General features: G+C 40.7%; 1 pseudogene; it reads left to right on the top strand.

Annotated features, from left to right (window-relative positions):
• Positions 1-6,862, top strand: part of LOC127448823 (serine hydroxymethyltransferase, mitochondrial-like) — a 28,403-nt pseudogene extending 21,541 nt beyond the window's left edge.
• Positions 6,863-20,860: the final 13,998 nt, after the last annotated feature.

Consider the following 20,860-nt stretch of genomic DNA (forward strand, 5'->3'; position numbering starts at 1 on the left):
TTAAAATTTAAAATAAAAGTTTCATGTGCATTTATTTATTTATTTGGCAAGTAGTCTTATAAGCGGGATAATGAGCAGTCAAACGGTCATTATTTACAAAAATAAACACCAACAGAACTCCGACACAAACCGGAGGGGGATTTCAGCTGCCGTTCATGTTGGTTTAGATTGCATTAACTAAGTACATTTTATACATAAAGTTTATATGTTAACATTTAAAGGAATATTCCGGGTTCAATACAAGTTGAGCTCAATCGACAGCATTTGTGTCATAATGTTGATTACCACAAAAATTAATTTCGACTCATCCCTCCTTTTCTTTAAAAAAGCACAAATGTGTGTTCCAGTGAGACACTTATAATGGAAGTCAATGGGGTCAATTTTTGGAGGGTTTAAAGGCAGAAATGTGATACTTATAATTTTATAAAAGCACACATTAATTCTTCAGTTAAAACTTGTGGATTATTTGAGCTGTAAAGTTGTTTTAAATCATTATGTGGGATTACGGCGTTACATCGTCATGGCAACGGAGTTGTAAAATTGTCTCTAACTTTCCACAGATGCGGTTAGTAAGTGATTTAATCACAGTAAAATCATGTTAACACACATATTGTTTATGTCTTGTGTCTATACTTTTGAAACAGTGAGTATTTTAATGTTTACAGATTGACCCCATTGACTTCCATTGTAAGTGTCTCACTGGAACACACATTTGTGCTTTTTTTTTTTTTTTAAAGAAAAGGAGGAACGAATCGAAATACATTTTTGTGGTGATCGACATTATGACACAAACGCTGTCGACTGAGCTGAACGTGAACTGCTGATTCATCTTGCCCCTTTATATGATTCATATAACACAGGGCAAGTTGTCACTGGACAAATGTATTTTTTTAGAAACCATATTTCCACAGCCCTGTGTCAGAGAGGCTTTCTTTTTATTCTGTTTATAGCAGACATCCTAAAATATAATTGTGTGTATTAGTTACTGCTGTCTCATTTATCTTTAGCTGGAGGCCAAGGTGGCCCATCTTACCCCACTCTCCCCTATGCATAAATAACCTGTTGCTGAGTCGTTGAAAAATAAATCGCAATGAAAACCTCATATAAACATCTTGTATTCTCTTATGTTCTTGTGAATAGTGGCGTTGACTCATAGATCTCATTTCTAGGTTTTGATAATTAGTAAGTTGTTCTCTATTCAGGCCCTGACGCCCATGTTTCGTGAGTATATCGCTCAAGTGTGAAGAACTCGAAGGCGATGGCTGACGCTCTGGTGAAGAGAGGATACACACTCGTGTCTGGTGCGTTTGTACACTCACTGTCCGTTTCTGTAAAGAACGTTTTCTCTTCAGGTGAGCTGAACATTTGCACTCTTTACTTTCAGAGCGATGCCTCCGACTGACAGTCACATGAAGTCTGTTAGGATGCCAGAATTTCTGTTGGTTTCTCGTCCATTTTAATACAAAGTTGCTTTAAAGTGATAAAGTGGCTTTGTTGGAATAGCACACAGGTCAGCCGGTTCAACTCGTCCATTTAAACAAAGAAAAAGAAGCCAATTTTCTGCTGTTTAATAATTGTTTGTTGATGTTACACATATTACCCATGCTCAGTTATTTAAAGAGCTCGGCAAATGTTTCATTTCGCTCCTAATTTTCTCATTATAAACTTCAACACACGGCAAAGATTTAAAGAAATGCTCTCTTTTGTCAAATAGACATTTAGAAGTGAATCTAAATCACTTTTATTGAAGAATATATGAATAAGGCAAACATTTGTCCAGTGCTGCACACACACACACACACACACACATGCGCAAAACAAATTATGTTGTTCTTGATTTTATCATCCGGATAAGTATTGCTCTGAAACATCTTAATAACATGTTTGTGCTTTTGTGGTGTGTGCAGTGGATATTTATGATGATTATTATTATTATTATATATGATTACTTGTGCTGTGCAAATGGGCCTTCAGTGGATGCATGTGAAATCAAGGCGTGAATCTCAGTTGCATTTTTATTATTTTTTTCTCCGCAGCATGTTGCCTCTAACCGGTCCAGAGATGACACATGCAAAAATAATTGAATGGCTGCCTGCCGTAACTACACGGATGCGGTCGGAATATCGCAGCACATGTTCTTATTTCTCTCTAAAGCAGCTGCAGATCCGTTTTATGAGTTAAATTCTGAAAGCAAAAACTATCAGGACAGAAGCTGGTGATGCATGTTAATTTCATAATACATGTTCCTGGTTGTATTGTGAATTATTCATTATTGTAAATTATTCCAAAGAAAATAAATGTTGTCTTTTGAATTTCCATTGAATGTAAATAACTTGCTCCGCCTCTCAAACATCTTTTTCTTGTTGGATGATGTCATCAACCCCTCTTTTTTTTTTTTTTTAACCGCCTGTCTCACTTTACAGACAGTGTTGGATGTAATCTAATTACTAAGTAATTAGTTACTGTAATCAAATTACTTTTAATACAAAAGGCAGTGTACTGCATTACATTTATTTTTTCATTGTTGAAAACAAACCCAGATTTTTGTTACAAATTGTTTTATTTAATTTCAGCACTTTCAAAATCTGCGATTAATCGTGATTAACTTTGAAGAAATCATGCGATTAATCGCGATTAAATATTTTAATCGACTGACAGAAATAATGTATATGCATGCATTTTTCCTCAATAATGGAATTTATGTCAGGAAATTTGTAGGAATGATCACAGATATTGGCATCTGATAAAAGCAGCAAAAGGTTTGCACAGTTTTAAGGCATCAAACGGCATATTTTCGCTTGGACTGATGGCTGAATGGACTGTTGTGTTTGTTGTGTTCAGGTGGAACTGATAATCATTTGGTTCTGGTGGACCTGTGGCCTCAGGAGATGGACGGAGCGCGTGCAGAGAGAGTTCTAGAACTGGGGTCCATCACAGCCAACAAAAACACTTGTCCTGGAGACAAGAGCGTGCTTACACCCGGAGGACTCAGACTCGGTGAGTCTCTGACCTCACATAACCTCGCTCTTTTTATGCGTTTCTTCTTAAGCACTTAATTCATGTTGTTTTATCTTCTCATCTGGTGTCTCGTGTACACCTGCTCTCACATCTCGCCAGTTTAAGGAATCAGACTTTGAGCAGGTGGTGGATTTCATCGATCAGGGCATCAAGATCGCATTGGACGTCAAGAAGAAGACCAGCGAGTAAAGAGCAACACGCCTCGGCCTCTCAGCTCTTTGTAGTCGCTGCTCGGTAATTCACAGGTTGATTGGGCAATACTCTGTTTATCTGTGAAAACAAATTTGATGGCTGGTGTAAATGACAATCTTTAAAGGTGCGCCAATGTACACTAAGGTGCACTGGTGTACACTCAAATGAGATGAAGTATCCAGTCATATTAGTGTCTAGAAATGGCTTTCATATCTGCTTTGATTATGCTAAATACAAAATATAGCTGTAATCAATACATAGAAATTTTATTGAATTCAGAAAAGAAGTGGAAATCCAGTTGATTTTGGGAAACTGGAGCATTCCGTGGAAATAAACGTTTTTATTCTAGCCCTTATGGTTCTGGAGTTATTAGCAAACATTCAAGTCTCTTGTGACTGATTCTGTCAAAATTTGGTACACTGCCTCATTTTGACACCCTGTAGATGTATGCCAATTTTCAGTATCCTCAGCCATTCAAAATGTAGGGTACAACGGGGCTAAAGGCACCTCTTAAGGAAATTTAGCATTTTTTCTGGCCACAAAATGTATCAAGGTCAAAAAAAAAATATTTATGGTTATTGAAAATGGTTGAGCAACAAAATTTGTGTGAAAATAAATAATAACGGAAGGTTGTTTTGATCTAAAATTCCTTAAAAAAAAAAAAAAAAAAAAAAAAAAAGGTGGTGAGGGAGCATTTTACCCCTTATCGTGCAGACACCGGGGCAATAGATATAGGGCATAATTTAACTTATCCAAATAATTTTGAGACACCAAGATGCTTTTTTGAGTAACAAATTAAGATGATGATTCTTCAGAAAAATCAACCATTTCCTGTTAATTTCAAACACATTTGACATTTTATTACATCTCAAGTATTCTATAAACAAACTAATCTCTATTATGATTGGATCAGTCAATGTGAGCCACTTTGAACATTATTCATAACAAATCTATTCACCCCAATTAAGAAAAACAATGTGATTAATAGGGGTCTTTAACACCTGCAACAGGGGGTCTTTTTACCCCAAATACTATCCTTGCATTTATTGGACAATTATTGAAAAATGTTTGTTTTTATGACCTTAAAACTTAAAATGATAAATTAGTATTTTGTCTCAAAAGAGAAATATAAATAATTAGATCAAATTGCCTCAAAATCAATCTTTAGACCCCACACACACAGATCTCATGGATCAGGAAAATATTCCAGTGAATAGTGTCAAACAGGTGTTTAGGAAAGAGCTGTGGTAGTTTTTGTTGCTATTTAGTGTTTTGGAAGAAAAGAAAATCAATGGAGCCTTTTACTCCGTTGTACGCTATGGTATTAGCTGCTGAAATTTGATTGGCAGTTGGTGGCCATTTTTGTTGATTTGTCCAATCGATTTGAGGATATATTAGCTCTCTTACCAAAGATTATGCATGCCAAATTTCCACTTGTTTGATTGTTATAACAGATTTTTAGTTAGTGATTTAGTTACATTTGGATGAAATATAGTGTGCATCCTAAAAATGTCTTTGTGTCGAAGTTTACCAAGTTTCATTTGGACTTTGCGTTTAGAAGATATAGGGCAATAAGTGAAAACGAGCCATGCTCAAACAGTTTATTGGCTTGTAAATGTGAAATGCTTCGATGAAAAAAAAAATCTTATGTTAACTTTTTGTCAGGAGGGTGTTTAGATGATGTATACCAAATTTTGTGTGAACTGGACAAACAGCCTCGGTGTTGTTCAAAACTGACTTTTTTAGGAAAATTCTAAATTGCAGAAAAAATACATATACGGAAATGAAATCTGAGATGTACTCAGATTTGGCTTGATTCAAAGAATCAAAGGGGGGAAAAAAAACATTTTCGCCCATATGGTTCTGGAGTTATTCACGTAAAGGTAAAAGTTCTTATTATAGCGTCACCTAGTGCCAGGGTTGGGACGTCAACTATTTATGGCCTCTGACTCCCAGGCACTTTTAGGGCAGAAATAAGAAGTCAGTACAAATACTGTTTCTTCGGTGCTTGGACCCATATTAAAACATTTAAAAGTGCTGGGACGGGGGGCCTGGGTAGCTCGACAAGTAAAGACGCTGGCTACCACCCCTGGAGTCGCGAGTTCGAATCCAGGGTGTGCTGAGTGACTCCAGCCAGGTCTCCTAAGCAACCAAATTGACCCGGTTGCTAGGGAGGGTAGAGTCACATGGGGTAACCTCCTCGTGGTCGCTATAATGTGGTTCTCGCTCTCGGTGGGGCGCGTGGTGAGTTGTGCGTGGATGCCGCGGAAAATAGCGTGAAGCCTCCACACGTGCTACGTCTCCGCGGTAACGCGCTCAATAAGCCACGTGATAAGATGCTCGGATTGACGGTCTCAGACGCGGAGGCAACTGAGATTCGTCCTCCTCCACCCAGTCACTATCCCACCACGAGGACGTAGAGCGCAGTTGATGTCAATGTAAACCATTGAAAATGTTGCTCTAGAAAAAGCAGTTGTTGTGGACGCGATGTTGTGATCACATGACCAGCTGAAAACGACTCTCATTGTCTCAGTAACTCTGATTATCAGACACTTTCAGCTGTGGAATATATAAGCCCCATTAATTCATGGAGTCGTCGTAATAGCTTGTAGCATCAATGAGGTTTTTTATAACGAGCAGTCTGCATATATAAAAATGCATATAAATAAAAATGTCTTACGTTTATACTTTTATTTCTTTTTCTCTGTCTTTACATATCACCTCTTCTGAAAAGCTGGCAGATTTCAAGAGTTTCCTGCTTGAAGACACCGAGACAACGGCGCGTATCGCTGATCTGCGTCTCCGTGTGGAGTCTTTCGCTCGGCCCTTCCCCATGCCCGGATTCAATGACCATTAAACCGAGAATGCTGGGTAATGCGGAAACACCTCAAACCTGCGTGACACCTGTCAGCTCGGTCACATGACCACACGCTCGACGTGCGAGGTGTTTTTGTTTATTAATGTTTCTTTTTTTGGTTTGTGATCAAGCACTACACTATTAATGGTTTACTGGAACTCAAAGTCTTAATATGAGCAGTAGTGCACGTAGATGATTGACATGTTGCTTTGGTGTCCCTCCCTCATGATGTTTTATTACACGTGTCCTTTTTGATGTTAAACATCCGAATGATGTTTAGGACCCGACTAACATCCTGATCTTACATATCATGTTGGGAACAGACTAATTATGCAAATTGTTTACAGAATATCTGGTTTTCTGTTCGTCTAAAAACTGCAGAACATTTTTGTATTTCTTACTCACAGTGTGCATTGTTCTCCTTTGATAACTAAAGCTATTTTTTTTTTAAATGTATAGTACTATATGTAAAGAGAAGTCTTAACACAGATTTATCTTTCTGAGAGTTTAGAAGAGGCAGATCTATTTAGCAGAGGTGGTTTCAGGCTGTAAACGTCTTTCTATTGAGTTTTTCATTGTCGGATCTCGTCTTGAGCGATCTGTTTCTCCTGAGCGTTTTCTGAAGGATTGTTAACAAATGTCTTGATATTGGCTGTGTTAGCAGACACAAATCTATAGTACACCACCTCCATTCTGCCTGACAAAACGCCTTTTTTCAACAAATGAATCTTTTTAAATGGGCAAATCTTTACAAATAATTTTCTAAAACCATGTAATCCCAATAAATTCATACAGTACTGCACTTGTTGTGTTTTATGTATTTGTATGTGTACGTAATGTGTCAAGTGTGTGTAGATTATCGATTGGCTGAGTTGTGATCGCAGCGTGTCATCTTCAGCAGAATAATGTGTTTTGAGTCAGAGGATTATTCAGAAACGTGTTTAAAAATACATCTCCGCTTAATGTGACCGACTCAAACTGCTGTTTAATCAATGGATTAAAATTAACATAAAGTCCAGATTTATTTCAGTCCAACATTTCAGAGTGAAAGTGAATTTGGGTGGAAATGTGCATAATTGGTTCATACTTTTGGTGACATTTTACAATAGGGTTCACATTAGTAAATGCATAAGGTTTCATGAGCTAACAATGATTATTTTCTGCATATATTCATCAATGGTTAACTAATGACGCTAACTAATGTTAACAAATACACGCTTCTTGTAAGTGTTACCATAATTTCTTAATTTTAAAGTCTTTTGATTTTAATGTGAAATATTCACCCTTCAGAGAGATGAGCAGTGTGCATGTGTACCTGATTACAAAGTAATTAGTGATAGTAATCTGATTACTTTTAATACAAAATTAGTGCAACACACTTTACATTCTTGCAATCAGATTACAGTCACTTACATTTATTAGCCTACTTTAAGTGCATTACTTGGGTTACACATATTTTTAAAAATACATATTATTTTAGTAAAATACATGTACATTAAAACATGAATTATGTGCATATATGTATATCTGCTTGCGTTTCTGTGATAGATGAAATGACAGCGATAGCCAAGGGGGAAAATAGACATTATTTTTAATTCGTGGAGCAGAAAAACAACGAAACTTTATGTGAAAATTGTTTTAGAAAGTTACTAAAATGAATGTTTCAGGTTCAATACAAGTTAAGCTCAGTTGACAGCATTTGTGGCAAAATGTTCAAATTAATTTCGACTCGTCCCTCCTTTAAAAACAAAAAACAAATGTGTGTTCCAGTGAGACACTTACAATGGAAGTCAATGGGGTCAATAATCTGTAAACATTAAAATACTCACTGTTTCAAAAGTATAGACACAAGACATAAACAATATGTGTGTTAACATGATTTTACTGTCATAAAATCACTTACTAACCACATCTGTGGAAAGTTATAGACAATTTTACTTTAGTTCAACTTTGTCGCCATGACGATGTAACACTCTCTAAACCCTGTAATACCACGTGACGATTTAAACAATTTTTACAGCTCAAATAATCCACAAGTTTTAACAGAAGAATTAATGTAAGTACTTTTATAAAATTATAATCTTCACATTTCTGCCTTGAAACCCTCCAAAAATTGACCCCATTGACTTCCATTGTAAGTGCCTCACTGGAACACAGATTTGTGCTTTTTTAAAGAAAAGGAGGGACTGGTCGAAATTAACTTGTGGTGATCAACATTATGACACAAATGCTGTCGATTGAGCTTAACTTGCATTGAACCCGGAATATTCCTTTAAAACTATAGGGATTTGTAATGTGATTACTTTTTCCATGCAGTAATCAGAAAAGTATTCTGTAAGGGGGTTCGAGGGAAAGGAGGAGGCGAGAACTGGCTTAAGAATATAAATAATAGTTTAATAATAAACTTAACCAAAAACACACAACCATAAACACACAGTACAGCTGCCTGTAATTCTCTCTCTCTCTCTTGAACTGTCGTCCCCGGCCGCCTTCATCCCTTGCGCGCCCCATCAGGCTGATTGGGGACCGGGCGTGCGTCATTCCAGCCCAGCCCCGCCCTCCTCGGATCTACACTCCTCCCGGCGATGCCTCAGGCCGGGGAGCTCCCGGCATGACGTACATCCCCCCCCTTCCTTTCCAGGAGGGGGCGTGCCTTGCGCCCCGACAGCCGGCGGGTCATCCCCACCTTCCTCGACCTGGGAGGAGACAGGAGGGGAAAAACAACAACAAAACAAAATAGGCGAGGGAAAGGCCAACACGGAGTGACAGAGAGAGAGAGAGGAGAGACAGAAAAAGAAACTCACCGATTCTCTGATGCGCCGTCGCGTGGTCCTCGATCACTCCTCCACCCTCTCAGGCGGACGGCAGCTGCTCCTCCCCGGGCAGACCGGAGTCAGACCTCCGACCCCCAGCGGACAGAACGCCCCTCCGTGTTCCCGGCGTCCCGTGGGGACACTCCTCCGCCCCTGGCAGCAGCCCTACCACTCCAGGCGGTCGGGGAGTCGCTTCCCTCCTCTCCCCACGGGCGGTGGTCTTCTCTCGACCCCTCCGCGTTACCGGGGGACGGCAGGGCACTCCTCCGCCCCCGGCAGCGGCTCCCTCGCTCCAGGCGGTCGGAGAGTCCAGTCCCCACTCGCCTCGCAGACGGCGGCCGTTCCCTGCATCCGGGTGGTCAGGCTACTCCGACCCCCGTCGGATGGCAGCAGCGCTCCCCTGGGTGGAGGCAGTGTCAAGGACTCTGCGACGAGAATCCCTCCTCCTTCCCGGGTTTCGGCACCAGTGTAAGGGGGTTCGAGGGAAAGGAGGAGGCGAGAACCGGCTTAAGAATATAAATAATATTTTAATAATAAACTTAACCAAAAACACACAACCATAAACACACAGTACAGCTGCCTGTAATTCTCTCTCTCTTGAACTGTCGTCCCCGGCCGCCTTTATCCCTCGCGGGCCCCATCAGGCTCCTTGGCTCTACATATTCTGATTACAGTTTTAGAGAAGTAATGATTAATTTGTTTTGGATTACTTTGAGTAACTTATCAACACTGCAGATGTGTAAGATGTTTTTTTTTTTTTTACTTACTTTTTTATCATACTGTGTGTTCAAGTGACTAGGAGAAAAATCCCTCTGGAAATGTCACACTGACAGGTCATCTGTGTGTGTGTGTGTGTGTGTGTGTGTGTGTCACAGGTTTGAGTATGCTGGCGTTGCTCATCCATGTCTGTTCGGATCTCAGGATGAGTTTGACATGATCTGTATTCTCTCTCACTCCTGCAGGCAGAGATGAGCGCTAATTTGACAATAAATCAGCGGTGTTCAGCGCGACGGCGGCCGCAATTAATTGTGCTTGTTTATTTGGAGTGGCACGTCGCTGTTTAAATGCGTGTCATAATTAAAACCCTGCAGCACTGTGATGTGGCGTCACTGACTCGATGGGCTAAAGTGCCATTTTAGAGTCATGTTTAAACTCCAAACAATGGCTAATGCACAGTAATTATCTCATAATAAAGTGTAAGTGTCTCTTATAGAGCAATAACATTCCCATCGAGAGAGAGTTTCACTCATCCATTTACGGCCATAGAGATGATGAGCAGAATGCCAGAACGACACACACACACACACACACACACACACACACAGGCATATAAAGAACTTGAGTTTTTTTACGTCACTATATTATATTTAAAGGGATAGTTCACCCAAAAGTGAATATTCTGGGTGGGCCCAGGCCCACCCCGGCCCACCCCTTGGCTACGCCACTGGACAGTAGTGATGTTAAGTTTAAACAAATCTTTTAAGTGAATGAATCATTCTCGTTCACCTCCAGACACTGACTCATATTTCTCAGCATATCTTTGGAGTCCATCCGCTAGTCTGAATGAAGATGTCTCGTTCATAAACGACCTGAATGAATCACTCAGTCATCTTGTTCGTGAACGAGGATCTTCTGAACAATTGAACGAGAGTAGACATGTCATCCATGCGAGTCAATCGTGTTCAACAAACAGAGAAAAGACAAGTTTATAGGTATACACAAAACATTATCGCCAATTTATGAATGTGTAAAAATGACTGAAGACCATACAGTTAAAATAACATGAATTACAGATGGAAATGTTGTGCTATGGTGCACAGTGTAAGATATTTAGGCTATTCTTGAACATTTTCTCTGTCTTGTTAAAATCTAAGACCAGCATTTGTCAAAATGTAGGAAAAGTAAGACCTGACAGTTATGGTGTTTAAACTCTATAAAGTGTCTTTGTGCATTTGTAGACATGCAAATTCCATTTGTGTTGCTTTAAAGACTGACTTCAGCGCAAGCCAATAGCATTTGAGTACTGGCTGTGAAGGAGCATATCATTGGTTTGACTCCGCCCACTGAACGAATACATCCTTCACTGATCCAGTCAGATCTGCTGACTGGCTGAACAAGAGGAGGCGTCATCTCATTCGTTCAGTTCATCAATCTCGTTCAACAAGAAACGGGGCCGGATGAATTGTGAATAAAAGCACTAAAAAAAAATTTTTTAGTGAACTATGTGTGGAGTTTACTATGATAAAATTGTTGTTTTATAAGAGAAGTCGCAGATGATTTTACGACCTTAAGGTGTCAGTTTACGGCTCTCTCCGTTTATTTGTATAGCATCAGCAAACTATCGTAAAATGCTAGTTGACCATTACAGCCGTTTCGCTCTCCCCAATGATAGAACCGCGTAGGTCTGATAAAAGTGAGTGATGACCACACATTTCAGTGACATACAGACGTTATTGAAACTCATAATTATTTTTTAAGACTAGTATTGTTGTCTTTTTGTGTATAGTTTGATAAGAAGTCATGCTCAGCAGTACACAATATGATAGATATGCTTTGTTGTTTTTGTGGGGAAATGATTATAATGCTTAAACATAATGCTGAAATCTCTTAGTAGAATAGTAGACATGCATAGTTTGATTCTGGCCATGAAAGACTCGTTCAAAATGTAAAAGGCGGTCATATGGCGCCATTTTACTGCCGCAAAGGCATAACTTGCAGAAATGGGCAATCAACGAATCTGAACAAATATTATTTGGTGAACGGATTCAAAAGGCTTAAATCACTGAGATGAATCAAAATCACTGCCACTAATAGAGAGTGGTTCCACATGTTTGAAATTAATTTTCTTAAATTAAAATTACCATGTTATTTCAACTTGAATACTTCAAGTAGATGGAACCTAACTGAATCAAGTAAACCCAACACAATTTTACATATCAAAATAACTCAATGAAACTCATTTAGTGATGCCAGCCAGTGACAGGAAAGCAACAACATCTTCTGAATCTAAACATAACAAAACATTAAACACTAACAAGTCTCACGCTTTATATTCATCTTGCACAAAGAGACATAAACATCTACTCTCCCTTTCGAGTTTTTATACAAAGCATCCTGGAAACTATAATCCTCTGCGCAGTTTCAGTTAACTAAACAAAAATATTCATGTTCTCCCAATGCGAATGGATTAAGTAAAGCTGACAAGACACTAGTTTTAGTTGAATCAACTCGGTTAATTTAAGTTTCCCTGGTTACAATTTTTTTTTTTTTTTTTTTTTTATTTTAGCAATACGAGTATGGGAGGATTGAGTAAAACTGTCGATAGTGAAAGTCATTTTTTTAGTGTACAGTGATCAGGAGCTATCGAGCTTTAAAATGCACAAAAAATGCAACTCGTACACTAAATTCCAAGTCTTCAAAAGTCATATGATAGCTTTGTGTGAGGAGACCCAAAATGCAAGTCGTTATTCACTGAAAATGTCTCTAATCTAATTTTGTCCACGTTCAGATTTAAAAATGGTGTGATAAAGCACCACTCCAGATTTCACATCATACAATAGGTATGCCAATGGTTGGTTCTCACATGTCTTGTAAATAAAATATTTTAGCCTGTTTTTAAGATTTCCGCATTAAATTGAATTGTGTAATTTTTAACTAAATTAAATCAATACGGTTTAAAATATTAAGGTGCATTTATTTATTTATTTATCTATTTATTTATTGTTGAAGATAACTCTTTAATTTACAACTCAAATAATACAAGGGTTTTAATTTTAGAATTAATGTAAGTGCTTTTATAAAATTATAAACTTCACATTTCTGCCTTTAAACCCTCCAAAAATTGACCCCATTGACTTCCATTGTAAGTGTCTCACTGGAACACAGATTTGTGCTTTTTTAAAGAAAAGGAGGAACGGGGGTCTGGGTATCTCAGCGAGTATTGACGCTGGCTGCCACCCCTGGAGTCGTGAGTTTGAATCCAGGGCGTGCTGAGTGACTCCAGTCAGGTCTCCTAAGCAACCAAATTGGCCCAGTTGCTAGCGAGGGTAGAGTCACATGGGGTAACCTCCTCGTGGTCATGATTAGTGGTTCTCGCTCTCAATGGGGCGTGTGGTAAGTTGTGTGTGGATCGTGGAGAGTAGCATGAGCCTCCACATGCTGTGAGTCTCCGTGGTGTCATGCACAGCGAGTCACGTGATAAGACGCACGGATTGACGGTCTCAGAAGCGGAGGCAACTGAGATTTGTCCTCCACCACCTGGATTGAGGCGAGTAACTGCGCCACCACGAGGACCTACTAAGTAGTGGGAATTGGAGAGAAAAGGGGATGAAAATTTTTTTTTTTAAAGATTTCCGCATATCAGTTTTATAACAAAACTCCATCAAATTTAATTGTGTAATTAACAAAATTAAATCAATACAATTTAAAATATTAAGGTTCATTTATTGCTTTTTTATTTTTTTATTGCTGAAGATAATTCAATTGCTGGAATTTTGTTATGAAATTGAAATTGATAATTTTTTTTTTTGAGTGCAGGCGCCAGTTTGAATATACAGATTGCAGAATGAGATTTTAGAGCAGCAATATAAGGGATAATTTTCAGTGAAAAAAAATTAAAATTTCAGACTGTTATTTGCACAAAGCTATCATATGGCTTCAGAATACTTGGAATATAACACATTAGTTCTATTCATATTTCGTGGTGCTTTTGGTCATTTTTCTAGCTGTACATAGTTTGTCACTATGAACTGTGATTGTCTTAAAATTTGCTGCTTGAAGATTCTTCAGAAATTCTCCTTTTGTGTTCCACAGATAAAATAACCACATGTGGGTTTGGAACAGCATGAGTGTGATTAAATAATGAGGTTAGCTGTCCCAGATATCCATGAGTTTCTTTCTTCTGCAGAACACAAATGAAGATTTTATTTATAGTGAAAATAGTGTTACAGTTTGGTCTGTTTCTCACCCAAAATTGATCATATCACTTCTGAAGACATGGATTAAACCACTGGAGTTTTATGGAATACTTTTATGCTGCCTTTATGTTCTTTTTGGAGCTTCAAAGTTCTGGTCACCATTCACTTGCATTGTATGGACCTACAGAGCTGAAATATTCTTCTAAAAATCTTCATTTGTGTTCTGCAGAAGAAAGAAAGTCACACATCTGGGATGGCATGAGGGTGAGGAAATGATGACAGAATTTTCATTTTTGGGTGAACTGTCCCTTTAAGTTTTCCTATTGGCAAACTGAAATATTTCTGTCTAGATACTTTTGAGTAAAACGTTGCTACAGTATATCTTCTCTGCACTTCACACACACACACACACTTGAGCTTAATCATACTCTGATGCATACACTAGAGCTGAGAGGCTGTAGAGTGTGTGAGAACACACAAACACACACACAGTCATCTGGTGAACATATCTTCACACTAAACTCTCAGCTGCGACCAACAGCCCGAGGACACTGTCCACACCTTTCAAACGTGTGTGTGTGTGTGTGTGCTGTACAGAGCACTGCAGGCCAAAACTGCTGCATACTTACTGCAGTTTTATTGTGTGTTTGTTGTTCATGTATTGTGTTATTAAGTAACTGCAGAATCTCTTCGAGAACTGCAATCTAAAATTAAAGGGGTAGTTCCACCAAAAGTGAAAATTCTGTCATCGTTTACTCGCCATCATGTTGTTTCAAACCCATATGACTTTCTTTTTAAGCATCATAAAAGTGGTACATACGACTATACTACACTGTATTCCAAGACGTCTGAAGTCGAATGACACATACTATTGTTTGTATATTTGTTTTTGCTACTGATCTTGGTATTATTTGAACTTGCTTTGCACAATGGTAAGAGGTGCGTGTGTCTCTGTGTGTGTGCCTGTTTGTGTGTGTGTGTGCAGGTGTGTTTGTCATTGTGTGTGTGTGTGCGCGCGCATGCATGCGCATGGGTGTGTGCATGTGTATGCATGTGTGCGCATGTTTATATGTGTGCATGTGCTTGTGTGTGTGTATGTGTGTTTGTGTGTGCCTGTTTGAGTGTGTGTGTGTGTGTGTGTGTGTTTGTGTACGTATATGTAAGCGCGTGTTTGTTTGTGTGTGCGTGTCTAGTGCAATAGTTGCATGCTTGTTTGGCATCTGCTTGCAGCTCTCTCGCTTACGGCTTGCTGCCACTGGCTACCCATTTTGGTGAACAGGAAGCAACATGTATGTGTAAGCCTTCCCTTGCCAGTACACAGCCTCTCCACCACCAAGACTCCTGGTGGGCCTCCCCATGGCCACACATGGTAACTGGCAGGGGATCTTGGAGCACATGGTGGTCCCCAGAGGTGTGATGTGCAGGGTTATTCCTGGTTTCCACAAACCAACACACTGCTGCCTTACAGGTAAGCCTGGAAAGGGGAGCTAGGGGAGCACACCCTGAGAGAAAGGCAAACTATGCGGGCAAGCTTTGAGGCGGTTTCAGTCTACTTGATTTCCGGCAGCCCCCTGCAGCTGGGAGGAGGTGCCAGTCGTCTAGGGTTATCCTTGCCATTTGGATCCATCTCCTCCACAGCCAAGATAGTGATGCTGGGAAGTGTGCACCCCAAGAACCATTCTAAACTTTCATTGCGCAGGTATCTTCTCCTACCAAAGTACCAAAGGCTCGCCCTCAAGTCTGGCGACGATGGAGAGTCTGGTGACGGGAGCAGTCCTGAATGTGCTGGAAGCTCCTAGTCAGACCTCTGCACGTTAGTGGCTCAGCGCAACGGTCGTTGGCAGCTGCCCTCGGCAGACCTCTGCGTGACTGAGCAGCCCTATTTAGGCACTGCACTGCTCACCCCATCCAGGGGAGAGGCCTAGAAATAGTGGCCCAAAAACTGCCCACTCAACAATAGCTCCTGGACAGGAAGCCATGCCTGTCAGGACATTCAACTTAGTTGTTGAAAAAAAGGCATTAACAAATATCCCTCAGACTTTCCACTTGGAATATCAGAACACTTCTTGATGTCAACCACAGAACAGATCGGCCCCAATGCAGAACAGTCCTCATACTAGCGAGTTGAAGCAATAGAGTGGATATAGCTGCACTCAGTGAAACTAGGCTTCTTGAAGAAGGCTCAAATGATGCTGGTGAAGGTTTTTCCTTCTTTTGGAAGGGTACCCCCAGACTGGACAACACCAGCATGGCATTGGCTTTGCAGTGAGAAACAGCCTCATGCCCAAGCTCATTGAGACACCGGTCAGCCTTAACGAGTGCCTAATGACACTCCTCATCCCTCTTGCTAAATGCCATTGTCACTCTGATTAGTACCTATGCACCAACCCTGCCATCTGACTGTGAGGACAAGGATCAGTTCTACCAGTCGCTGGATCTGACACTTCATCAGATCCCAAAACAGAACAAAATCATCTTGCTGGGTGACTTTAACACAAGAGTGTGGAGGAATATGAAAACTTGGGAAGGAGTGATTGGACATCACGGCATTGGGCAAGTAAACAGCAGTGGGTCTGAGGCTTCTTACCCTATGTGCAGAGCACAGTCTCACTATTATTAATACCATCTTTCAACAGAAAAACCAATAAAGACATCATGGATGCACCCTAGGTCCAAACACTGGCACCTTACAGACTACTTCATAGTCAGGCAGGCAGATCTCAAGGATGTTTTGCTTACTCGTGCAATGAGGGGAGCAGAATGCTGGGCAGACCATTGTTTGGTGCTGGCAAAAGTTAGACTGCAAGTGTGCCCCTTAAAATGCACAAAAAATAAGAAATTCAACTGCAACAAACTAGACAACGTCAACATCGTGAATAACTTCCGTCATTCTGTAGCAGAAAAACTGGATGCTTCAGTTGGCAATACGACATCAGGGGTTCAAACTACCCTTCGAGACCTACAAAATGAATGGTGGATTGCAAAAGCACATGAAATTCAAATGTTTGCAGATAGAAACAACATGCACAATTTCTATGATACATTAAAGACATTCTATGGCCCCCGGAATTGCTCAATGTCCCCTTTTAGGTCAACGGATGGCACAACCCTCATTAAAGACCAGACTTTAATAGTGGAGTGCTGGAAGGAACACTTTAATCAATTGCTAAACCAGCCTAGTGAAGTGGACCCGGACGTTATGCAGGAATTTCAGGGATTACCCACAATCGACCATCTTGATGAACCACCAACTTTCAGTGAAGTCAGAGCTGCCATCAAAACCTTAAAAAACAAGAAGTAGGGAGCCTGGGTAGCTCAGTGAGTAAAGACACGGACTACCACACCTGGAGTTGCGAGTTCGAATCCCAGGGTGTGCTGAGTGACTCCAGCCAGGCCTCCTAAGCAACCATATTGGCCCGGTTGCTAGGGAGGGTAGAGTCAGATAGGGTAACCTCCTCGTAGTCGCTATAATGTGGTTCACTCTTGGTGAGGCACATGGTGAGTTGTGCATGGATGCCGTGGAGAATAGCATCCACACGTGCTATATCTCCGTGGTAACGCTCAACAAGCCACGTGATAAAATGCGTGGATTGATGGTCTCAGACGCAGAGATTCGTCCTCCGCCACCCAGATTGAGGTGAGTCACTACGCCACCATGAGGACTTAAAGCGCATTGGGAATTGGGCATTCAAAATTGGAGAGAAAAAACTAAACAAGAAGTCATCTGGTCCTGACAGTATTCCAGCAGAGATCCTGAAAGAGGGTGGTTACCTCTGGACAAGAGCACTGCACCAGTACATCACAGAGGCCTGGTACCAGGAATGCATTCCCCAATGCTGGAAGGATGCTACCACATTTACGCCATGGTCAGTGATTGCCTGGGGGCCAGAGAAAGAGATTTAAAAACCAGCTCAAGACCACACTGAAGCGGTGCAACATCAAACCATCTGCCGTAGAAGACCTTGCTGTCTGTCATTTGCTCTGGCAATCTGAGTGCATAAAGGGGATTAAAAAAAATGGAGGAAAATTGTAACCAATGCCTCCAAGAGAGACAGGAAAAGAGGCACAAAGCTAAACCTGCCCCCTCCAGTCAAACATTAATATGTTCTGTATGTAACCGAATCTGCAAGTCAAGAATTGGATTGTATAGCCACTAAACAACTCATAAATAAAAGAGAAGATGGTCATCATTGGTCTACGATGGACAACCACATGCAAGCATGCGTGTGTGTCTGTGTGTGTATATGTGTGTGCGTGTGCTTGTGTATGTGCTTACATGGGCGCAACTACACATTTCCGAGTGGGTATGCAAAACAAAATGTTGTGCCCCGTGAAGCGAGGGGTGGTGGGGGATGTCATCCTTTATAAGCATTGAGCGGGTGTGGGGGAGGGGGGATGTTGGAGGGTTCGAGGAGGCTGATTATGAGCGCTGAGCGGGGGAGTTGGGGGTGGATATTGGAGGGGTCGAGGAGGCTGATTGCACCACCTTTAGTGAGCCACTGGCGCCCCTATGCATTGCATACCTTGCATATATGTTTTTTGCGCCTCTGTGTGCGTGTGCACGTGTGCGTTTGTGCGTATGTGTGTGTGATTATTCCTGATGTGTTTCTTCAACCAGCCTGATTGCCTGTCAGCATGTACTGGAACCCTGACAGAAGCTTTACCACACACACACACACACACACACACACACACACACACACACATATATCAGGTAGAGCCTCTGGATATGTGTGCGTGTGGTTGTTTGGAATACTTCACCGGCTGTGACTTGTATGGTTGTGTAAAGTCTGGAGATGGGAAAGAGGTTGTAATGTCTCCTTTATTAAAGCACTGAATGGTTTTCTGTATGTGTGTGTGTGGGGTGGGGTGTACCCAGCTGTGCAGGGGACAGCAGTGATTGCTTGTAGATAGTATGCATTATTCTCAGTATGCAGACAACAATTCTCCTCCTAATGTCCCACAAATATGCCAACAAACTTGGAGATGTTTCTAAAAGGCTGCAAGAATTTGGTTTTCGGCAGGAGGACAAAGACTGCAGACACACGTGTATTCTCAGCAAATTCTCCATTCAGACTCTGTACGTGTCGAACACATTCTTTTAAAGGAATAGTTCACCAGAAATCAAAATTCTGTGGTGCGATGTGATCTGTTACGAGACACGCGAGCGGCGCCAGAGCCAATGGGGGTGAAAGATGGGAGTGATTCTAGGGGCCCAAAACAGTTCCAGTAGAATTGATATAATATTGATATATATTGTAGGTCTATTGATATTATGTTGTAAATTATATCTAATATGTATATTTGATATTGATAATGGGGTCCAGAATGCCTAGCTACGGCCCTGCACTCGACGGTGTTTGGCTTCTTTGACATGACATAAAATCTAATGCAATATATGCATTATATAGATTAATATACACAAACATGAATGATATTTGAGAGCCTTGGTGAAAGGGAGGATTTTCAGTGAACGACGAGTAAAATTTTAGTTTAAATTCTTCACACACACAAAGCTGTCATATGACTTCAGAAGACTTGGAATATAGAGCACAAATCATATGGATTATTTTTGGGATATTTTTTATTGTGGCTTTGTGGTACTTGACAGCTCCTGGTCACTGTATGCTTTCATCATATGGAAAAGAGCAGCATGAACATTCTGCTAAACGTCTCCTTTTATGTTTCATAGAGAAAAGAAAGAAAATTCAGATTTGGAGCAACATGAAGGTGAGTACATGATGACAGAACTATTTCAGTTAGACTTTTATTAGATGATTTTGTAACGTGTGTTAGCATTTGTGAGCTTTGCACAATCTATATAAATTTGGATAGATTTTTTATTTTTTTATGTTTTTCTCCCCTTTTTCTCCCCAATTTGGAATGCCCAATTCCCAATGCGCTCTCCTCGTGGTGGCGTAGTGACTCGCCTCAATCCGGGTGGTGGAGGACGAATCTCAGTTGCCTCCGCGTCTGAGATCGCCAATCCGCGCATCTTATCACGTGGCTTGTTGAGCCCGTTACCACGGAGATGTAGCGCATGTGGAGGCTTCACGCTATTCTCCGCGGCATCCACACACAACTCACCACGCACCCCACCAAGAGTGAGAACCACATTATAGCGACCACGAGGAGGTTACCCCATGTGACTCTACCCTCCCTAGCAACCGGGCCAATTTGGTTGCTTAGGAGACCTGGCTGGACTCACTCAGCACTCTGGATTCAAACTCGCGGCTCCAGGGGTGGTAGTCAGTGTCAATACTCGCTGAGACACCCAGGCCCCTGTCCCTCCTTTTCTTTAAAAAAGCACAAATGTGTGTTCCAGTGAGACACTTACAATGGAAGTCAATGGGGTCAATCTGTAAACATTAAAATACTCACTGTTTCAAAAGTATAGACACAAGACATAAACAATATGTGTGTTAACATGATTTTACTGTGATTAAATCACTTACTAACCACATCTGTGGAAAGTTATAGACAATTTTACATTTACAACACTTTTTCCATGATAACATAATGCTGTAAACCCTGTATTCCTGCAGAAATGACTATTTAAACAACTTTTACAGCTCAAATAATACACAAGTTTTAACAGAAGAATTAATGCAAGTACTTTTATGAAATTACAAACTTCACATTTCTGCCTTTAAACTTGACTTCCATTGTAAGTGTCTCACTGGAACACACATTTGTGCTGTTTTTTATTGAATATTGATTATTGTACCCAACAGCTGCCTAGTGGACAGATTTGCCTTGAAAACAAAATGTTGGCCTTGTCTCTTCTTTGCTTCATGTGAGGAGAACTATAGTGTTTGTGTGGCATAAGGAGTTGATGCCTATGTAGAACGTTTCAAATCAGTCGCTCACAACTAGGTTCCATTTCAGTAGCATGCTGCCTTAAAAGGCAGCTGCCTATGTAGACAGCAAAGCAGCACACTAGGTTTTGGAACAGAGCTTATGTCTGCCCTCTGTCCACTCGAGTTTATAAACCTCGTGCGACCCCGCGTCCACATGTGTGGACTTTGTATTTTGGCTTCGCTATACGCAACTGTGACAAGGAG

This window comes from Myxocyprinus asiaticus, chromosome 12 (genome assembly GCF_019703515.2).
Source record: "Myxocyprinus asiaticus isolate MX2 ecotype Aquarium Trade chromosome 12, UBuf_Myxa_2, whole genome shotgun sequence".
NCBI classification, from domain to species: domain Eukaryota; kingdom Metazoa; phylum Chordata; class Actinopteri; order Cypriniformes; family Catostomidae; genus Myxocyprinus; species Myxocyprinus asiaticus.